Source organism: Vigna angularis, chromosome 4 (genome assembly GCF_016808095.1).
Source record: "Vigna angularis cultivar LongXiaoDou No.4 chromosome 4, ASM1680809v1, whole genome shotgun sequence".
NCBI classification, from domain to species: domain Eukaryota; kingdom Viridiplantae; phylum Streptophyta; class Magnoliopsida; order Fabales; family Fabaceae; genus Vigna; species Vigna angularis.
In genome coordinates, this window is record NC_068973.1 from 6,176,821 (window position 1) to 6,186,176 (window position 9,356).

The window sequence follows — 9,356 nt, forward strand, 5'->3', positions numbered from 1 at the left end:
ACTATGTTTTGACTATATGAAGTATGAATATTTACTATGATATGGATGTATGAAATTATGAAGATAGATGTTGAGAAATGAATTGATATAAAGAATTCTAAGTATGTAATTCCATATGAAAATTGATGTTTGTCACTGAAGGTCTTTGACTGTTCGGTTTTCTTGTGGACTCGGTTGGAACTGGATTCTTTCATTTGGATGGAATTCCAGTTGAGGATCGAGCGTCTTCGTTTAGTAATATTTGTATATAAGCGTTCAACCAAGGATATTCGTTCCTTGGTATTCTGTATAAACTTAAGTATATCTATATGTATTTGTATATATATTGTTCGTCTTGAACACTAGTTAAATGGTATCTTATATTTATCAAACCTTTATTCTATAAGTTTAGTAGTGCTCGGTCTTACATCAAGCGCTCGTACTAAGTAGTGCTCGGTCTTACACCAAGTGCTCGTACTAAGTGGTGCTCGGTCTTAAACCAAGCGCTCAACCTTGATTCTGTAATTTAATTTTGTAATAAGAGCATTCGGCCAGCGTTCGGTCTCTATAGTGCTCGGTCTTCGACTAGCACTCGTTCTCCTTGATGTTAAACTCATAAATAAGCTAAGTATTTATAGCGTTCGATTTCTTCATATAATTCCGTCACTTATTATTATTCGATGTCCTACAATATCAATTTTTATGGTGTTCGGCCTAGAGTCTTAGTACTCGGCCTAGGCTTATTGGCGTTCGGTCTAAACTTTCATGAGTCAGTTCATTAAATTAGCTCATCTTGTAAATAACGTTCGATTATATTAGTCTTTGAGAAATATTATTGTAATCGGTCTCTTTCTCAACCCCGATAGTAACTCTCTCTGTTTTGGAGCTGGAGACCTCTCGGTCTCACTCCAAGTGTTCGGTCTCGTTCGGGGTTGAAGATTAACGTTCGGTATTTGGTATCCTAAGGGATCTTTATTCAAATTGGTTCAGTTGAGGTTTTAATAATGAAAGATGATGGAATATGATATGGATGAAATGACTTTGGTTATGAACGAGTATTCTAGGGAGGAATATCTCATGAATGTATATTGGAATTGGTAAAGTATGAATGTGGGCATGCTAAGCTGGCGGTTCATCCTGATATTCCATGATTACTCGTTTCTCACGTAGAGAAGGGTAAGTCATGTGTGGGAATGACAGGAGGTCCTAGTCCTTATGGTTAATTTGGACGGAACGGACTAACCTCGGGTGGCAGCTGTTGAGGGTATCCCAGTTACTACATCACCCGAGTGCACGAACGTCGTAGCTACACAGAATTCATAGAGTCCGGACAGTCAGAGTCTAGTATTAGGCTTTGCATGAAAGAGTTAATGAGTTATCTTGTTTAAATTGATTGAGTGAAATATATGTTGATAATTGAATTAAATTACATAAGCTTACCCTATTTCCTGTCTTGTCCGTTTTGTACGTTCGGTGATTGTCCTTCTGTTGCAATGATTATCCGTGTGGATGTGAGCAGAAGGAGAAGCTTTGCTGGAAGAGGCGCTGGAAGAAGAAAGTTTGTTCGAGGTAGAAGTTAAGACCGAACAGTAGAGTTGTTTGGTCAGTAGTTAGTTTCTTTGTGTGATAATCGTTCGGTCATCTGTTGTTTTTTTCTTTTGTATGACCGTTCGGTACGTCTTCTATAAACCGTTCGGTCTAGATTGCATATTTGTACAGTTTTAATTTTCCCCGTTATCTTGTAAGGTCGTTCGGTCATAAGCGTACGTCTCATATTTTGTAAGACTGATCTGTAGTATTATGAATGTGATGTTCCTATTATATGGTTTTACATTATATTTTTGGAATGTTACAAAATTGATTTCTAATATTAACTATCAAAATTTTAATTATTTATTATTATTGAATCTAAATTAGTCTAAATAATAGTAAGTAGAAAAGCAAGTACTTCCATGTCTGTATCCAATTATTTACACGGAAGTAAGAGGTGTTTCAGCTCAGCCTAAAAATTGTGAAGAAATGAGACGAAAGTCACTTGAAAAAAAAATACATGTTCATCTTTTTTAAACACAATGTATTTGAATAAATATAATCAATTATATATACACATAAACAATTGTTGATTATATATATATATATATATATAATTTATTATTAATTATACAACTAAAAAATAATTAATAATGATAATAATACGTAAATTAAGTATTGATAAAAGTATTAAAAATAATTTTAATAAAAAATAATAAAAAATTAATAATAATAATATTATTATTACTAATAATAATTTAATAATTAAATAAAATTAATTTATAATAATAATAATTATGGTACTTTACTCCGTTTGTAAATATATAATTTTGTAATTTTTTTTAAGGTTATTATACTTATCAAATCACTCAAATTTTTCCTTCATTTTCTTTACTTTTCATTCTCTTTTTCTTAATTTAAACAATATCACTTTTCACTCTTTCATTTTCATATTTTTTCACGCTCTCAAATCTACTTCTTGAAACAAACAGAGCCGCTGGTTCGCATTTGACGTATACTCTAAACAAAATTTAATGGCTTGTTCTACAATATACCATTCGACAATTAGAGTTTCTGAACAGAATTGATTATTCACATGTAAAGATATCCATGTATTTCTCAACCGAACCAAACAGCATATATCCATGTAGATAATTCAAGTCAGATACACACCTCACAACATAGACTTGAAAGAAATGGTAAATCATACCATCTACACCCAAGTCTTCACAGAGAAGACACGACCAACCCACAACACAAAGGCCAACCTAAGGACGAACTGCTCTGATACCATTAATGTAACATCCCGATTATATAATAATCAATATTATATGATAAGGACGTTAACATTCAAATATAGAGAACAGTCAGAATTTTGACGGGTAATTCAATGTGGTATTACAGTCATCCAGAAATAAAAGAAACTTAAAATTTAAACTTAAACAGTTGAAAGGATTAAACACTACAAGTGTTTAATCAAGAAATTCTAAGAAGATTACTCCGCAATATCAACAACCTCCAGCTATGGCTCCAAGGGAAACTCCACGACAACATCTGCTCCCATCCAAGTGGATGATCATCGCCAACGAAACATACCCAAACAACACATAACAAAACAATGCAAGGGTGAGCTAGATATAAAAACATGTTATACAGATAGAACAGTTAAATTCAATGTTGTCATACTTAAATTCGTATAAAAGAACAATTAGAGCATATTCATTAAACCATAATTCCACCCACTCATACAACATGCAAAAGTCATCCAAACATGGTAAATTGACATCTACAATACTTGTTACTTTATACCCCGACTTGTTACTTTATAGACCGACTTGTTACTTCATAGACAGACTCGTTACTTCATAGACAGACTCGTTACTTCATAGACAGACTCGTCCGGACTAGAATGAATTCTGTGTAGCTTCGATGTTCGTGCACTCGGGTGATGTAGTAACTGGAACTGTCATCAGCTGCCACCCGAGGTTAGTCCTATCTGTCCCGATACCCTAGGACTAGGACCTCCTGCCGTTCCCACACATGACGTACCCCCTCTACGTGAGGACGAGTACTCACGGAACATCAGGATGAACAACCGGCTAAGCTTCCCACATTCATTCTTTACACCAACTGATCTCACCGAGAGATCTAAATTTCCGATTCAATCCGACCATTTTAAATCTCATGATATTTCTTTTGGACCAACAATGTACATCATAAACCACTTATAACCATACCCTTTCAACCAATCTTGATTACATGAACATGCATTCATAAATTGCAACCGAAATATTTAAATAACATACTTACTGTTGCATTGAATCTTAACCTCAATTAGGAAAAATCAGATACCACCATATTATCCCAACAATTCCAACATATCTCATACATTCACATAATTCATGTCATAGATGATATTCCAAACATTGATACACATAATTAAATCTAAAAGCAAAGGAACTTAAAATTCAACATTTGTAAAATACTATTTGGACGAGTACTATTCACTGGGTACTATTGGACGAACGCTCACTCAATTACGGACGAACGCTCACTATTTGGACGAACGCTCCACATGTAACCGAACGCTCAACAATTTGGACGAACGCTAACTATTCAGACGAACGCTCACTCACTGTTTGGACGAACGCTCGATGCTGATCATTTTGGACGAACGCTAAAAATTGAACTAAGGACGAACGCTCACTCACACTCGCTCAAAGGCCGAACGCTCAACACTGAATTTAAGGCCGAACGCTTGGTCGAGCCATTTTGACGAACGCTCACAAGTTGAAGTCATGGACGAACGCTCGTGGTCTGTACGAACGCTCACTTGGACGAACGCTCACTGGCGAACGCTCTCTTGCTAGCTGAAGCACGGACGTTCATAATCTACAACTTGGACGAACGCGCGACGAGCCTTTGCGGACGAACGCTCACACGTACAGAACGAATCACTCAATGTCGAACACTTTGATTTAAGGACGGACGCGCATAGCAAATGGGACGAACGTCCACTTTCCGCTTCACCAACTTTGAACGAGCGTCCACAAACGAACGCTCTCCAACGACTACCGAACATATTGGACGAACGTCCAAATTCACCTTGACGAACGTTCAACCATTTTGGACGAACGTTAGCTATTTAGGACGAACGTCCAATTTGAAATCAAATTGGACGAACGGTTCTGCAGAATTTATGCAGATTGCAGATTTCCAGAAAACATCACATTCAACCCTTTCTTCCCAGATTTTACCCAGATTTGCATCATACAAAGCATATACAATCAATAAAACAGAAGATCTAGCTCCCCTTACCTCTTGAAGACTTCCTTTGTGAATTCTTTGAATTCATCCTCCCCAAGATGTGCAGCACCAAGATTTCCTTCCCTCTCCTGCAACTTTGAACTTCTCCTCTCTTCACAAAATTTGCAGCAAGGCAGCCAGGATTCTTCTCAGAACTCAGCACCCCTTATATATTCCACGTTGCATCTTGTTGAATGGTGCCAAACATGAGAGAATTCACGGACGTTTTCTTGCTCCCCACTTCCAAAAAGACAACCCCCGTGACTCCCTAACTGCTTCCCACACCCCTTCAACAGCTGCCTCCCCGTGAAGCCATCCTCTACCACACCACTCATCACAGGAAGCCCCCACCACATCAATTACCAACATATCCTTGTCCATACACCACCCCCAAATTATTTAGGTCCTTACATTCTCCCCAACACAAAAATTTTCGTCCTCGAAAATTAAGCTTACCAAAACAAGTTGAGATACGTCTCTCTCATCTTGTCCTCTAACTCTTGGGTAGAGTTGCCATCCCACAACTCATATAACAAACTTATCCGGGCAGTTCCCACCGTTCAAAGAGCTCATCAGTACAACTCCCACCACATACAAAGAGACAATTCTAGATCTACATACATAACACATCTCACACCAAAATAAGGTCACACTTACTCACATAGCAAGAGATCCTCTCTAATTTGAATGTTTCATACTCCCAAAATGTGGCAAAATCCGCATACTATTTTTTTTTTTTTTTTTTTTAACCGATACTATTGAAGGTTTCGGTTATGCATGACCGGAACTGTGAGCACAGTGAAGTTCTTTGGCTATAAATAAGGCGTTAGCCGCGTTGGGCGACACGTCGAAACGCTGAGATTCCAGAACGCGTGATAGAGAGAGAGAGATCTGAGCTAGTGAGAGAGTGAGATCTGAGCATCGAGGGTTCTGAGTGTGGTAGATCAGAGAGTCTTCCGGCAAGTTCCAAGGTTCTGCTCCGCCTCGAGTAAGTATTTCTCTTCTCTTATCTCTTCCTTTCCTTTACCCAGCTTCTCTTCTTTCTTTACTTCTCGCTTCTTTTCTTCCCTTTCTTCTTTCTGCTTCCGTTCATGTACTATTTCTTTTCTGAGCTTTTATTTCTCGCACTTACATTATGCTTTTCTCTTTACTTTCCGTTTGCTATTTTTTTTACTTCAGCTCCTGTATTTACTTTCCTCTTCTTCTATTTTCCTTTTAACTAAAAATCTAAGAACACACTGCCTTAACAAAGATAAGGGGTATATCGGCTGGAAACCAGACGTTAATCTCCCCTCGATTGAGGGTATGGCAGAGACAATCGGGTAGAACAACGCCACGTACCCCATAAAAACATAAAACTTTAAAAAGAGAAATTAATTTGTATGAACCGGACATGGACAAATTGACATAGATCCGTTTAGGAACCTTTGCGAGGACCGTGAAACAGATCTGATACTGGACACTAAAACAACAATGACTGGCTGGACAAAAGAACCTAAAAGGGAACAAAACAAATAAAGAAATCACAGAATATTTTTGTTCTGATTTTGCTCTTTTTATTTTATTTTATTATTTCATTATGCTTAGAAATACTCTGAGAGGAAGATGAGTGATATGGAGATGGAGAGGTACACCAGTCAGCGGTGGAAACCTACTGACGACCAGGTTAAAATGATGACCAATATCTTCAACCACGGGGTCACACATCCCAGCAGAGCCCAAGTCACCGAGATTACATCTCGACTCAGGGCCTTCGGAGAAGTCAGTGAATATAATGTACACTGCTGGTTCAACAATCACGGTAACCGGGTCAAGCGCTGGCAAGCGGAATTAGACCCCACTGGCACCGTATTTTCTCAGCTGCCGCTGTACATGTATGGTAAGAACCCTAATTACCACTATTTTCATTTTTATTTATTTTATTTTATTTTATTTTTCCCCCTTCTATTTTTGACACAAAATATTATTTGAAGAATATGGCTGGGTAATTATGAAGGCGCCGAGGTTGCTGAACCTGTTCCCCGTTCCGATCATCATCGACGATGACAAGGACGAACGACAAATCCCTCAACCCATGCCTCTCGCCTTCCGAACCAGAGCTCCCTCGACGGAGCTCTCCCTTAGGCCACCACAACCAGCTCGAGAATTTTTCCATTAAATTTTTATCTTTATTGTAACTTAACGATCACGAGTGATCGAACCCCAAACATCCTTTATTTGCTTTATTTGCGTATTTTATGGACTGTAATATTTAACGATCACTTATGATCGACTCTAGAACATCTTTATTTTAATTGTGCATTGTAATATTTATCTGTCCTGCCAGTTATATATTTTTCTAACGATTTACTCACAGGTTATCGTCTTTCCAAACTCAAGATTATCAGAAGAGAAAAACCTCACAGAAACACAACCACCTGTTTGTAATTTTTATTGTATTTATTTAAAATATATATATGTACTTGTTCATAAATTCATATTAATTTATTACAAAATTTTGAAATTTGACTCAGAGTTATTCTCAACTATTTTTATTTTTATCAGGCCCAAACGAAAAACATAATAAGTTATCAATGAGTTTGAAACGCGTGAAAAATATGTCTAAAAATTTATCAAGATTTTAACGATACTTCAATACTCGATAAGGTAAACAGAACATGAATTTACCCCAATCTTAAAACAACCTTTGTGTTTGCAGACTCAAAAAATAACCAATAGGATTTCACATTAAAGCAAAAAATAACAAAGTATTAATGAACTTTGAAAACACAGAATACATACGTTTGACACAACCCGAACGGAAGCCGAAACTGAAAAATTAGCTTGACTCATAATGACATTGAAAATAACAGACATAAGAACAGGAGCCGAAATCTGGTTTAGACACATAGAGGTTGATAACCCAAAAATGATACATGTTAATGAAATGAATGAATGTTTAAGGTTGAACACGACAGGATTAAAGCATTAACTTGATGACAAAAACGGTTTAAACAGTGTTTAGGCTTAAACACTAGCAAAAGACCAAAACATGGCGCATCAAGGTTAAGACAGGGAGAATTAAACTCATAATGATAACAAATTTTTATAACCGTAGTGATGGTGTACAATCAGAGCAAGTGCTCGAACCTGCCCACATACTCAGTCACGACATATTTCCCGGTATTAACTGAAGGAATTCAATCTCCAGGTCATACCTTACACTGTAAGGCAAGTACTCAGCATATGATACCTCGTTCTCATCTGGACATCTCTTAGCACTACAAATTCACTCAATCTTTGTCACGCCCATGCTTATCCAAAGTTCATCTTATTCTAACCTTCAAACCCAACTCTTCTTTGTGGAATACACGGAATCTGACCTTCTGACTTTATTCTTGAAAACTTCTTCACCCATCCTTTGAAACCTTAATTCTGGTATGCTATCTCCTTATCTTTGAGACAAGAACTTGTCTTAACGGTTTAAACCAATTCCACCAAAAGTATACAACTCAAGTTGTCCTTGAATATACATTCCTCTACTACTATAGAGCACAAAACACCACCACAATAACAAGAACCAGACAGGAAGTTACTATAGGAAACAACACAGAAACTCTAACTCTTTCTTACCTCAAACCTTCAGAATTAAGAAAGGAAAATCATCTACGATGAAAGTCATGAGTGTGCACCCCCATTACTCTTATCAAGACATTTTCTGTTCTTAAAACTTCTAGTCAGATACACACCTCACAACATAGACTTGAAAGAAATGGTAAATCATACCATCTACACCCAAGTCTTCACAGAGAAGACACGACCAACCCACAACACAAAGGCCAACCTAAGGACGAACTGCTCTGATACCATTAATGTAACATCCCGATTATATAATAATCAATATTATATGATAAGGACGTTAACATTCAAATATAGAGAACAGTCAGAATTTTGACGGGTAATTCAATGTGGTATTACAGTCATCCAGAAATAAAAGAAACTTAAAATTTAAACTTAAACAGTTGAAAGGATTAAACACTACAAGTGTTTAATCAAGAAATTCTAAGAAGATTACTCCGCAATATCAACAACCTCCAGCTATGGCTCCAAGGGAAACTCCACGACAACATCTGCTCCCATCCAAGTGGATGATCATCGCCAACGAAACATACCCAAACAACACATAACAAAACAATGCAAGGGTGAGCTAGATATAAAAACATGTTATACAGATAGAACAGTTAAATTCAATGTTGTCATACTTAAATTCGTATAAAAGAACAATTAGAGCATATTCATTAAACCATAATTCCACCCACTCATACAACATGCAAAAGTCATCCAAACATGGTAAATTGACATCTACAATACTTGTTACTTTATACCCCGACTTGTTACTTTATAGACCGACTTGTTACTTCATAGACAGACTCGTTACTTCATAGACAGACTCGTTACTTCATAGACAGACTCGTCCGGACTAGAATGAATTCTGTGTAGCTTCGATGTTCGTGCACTCGGGTGATGTAGTAACTGGAACTGTCATCAGCTGCCACCCGAGG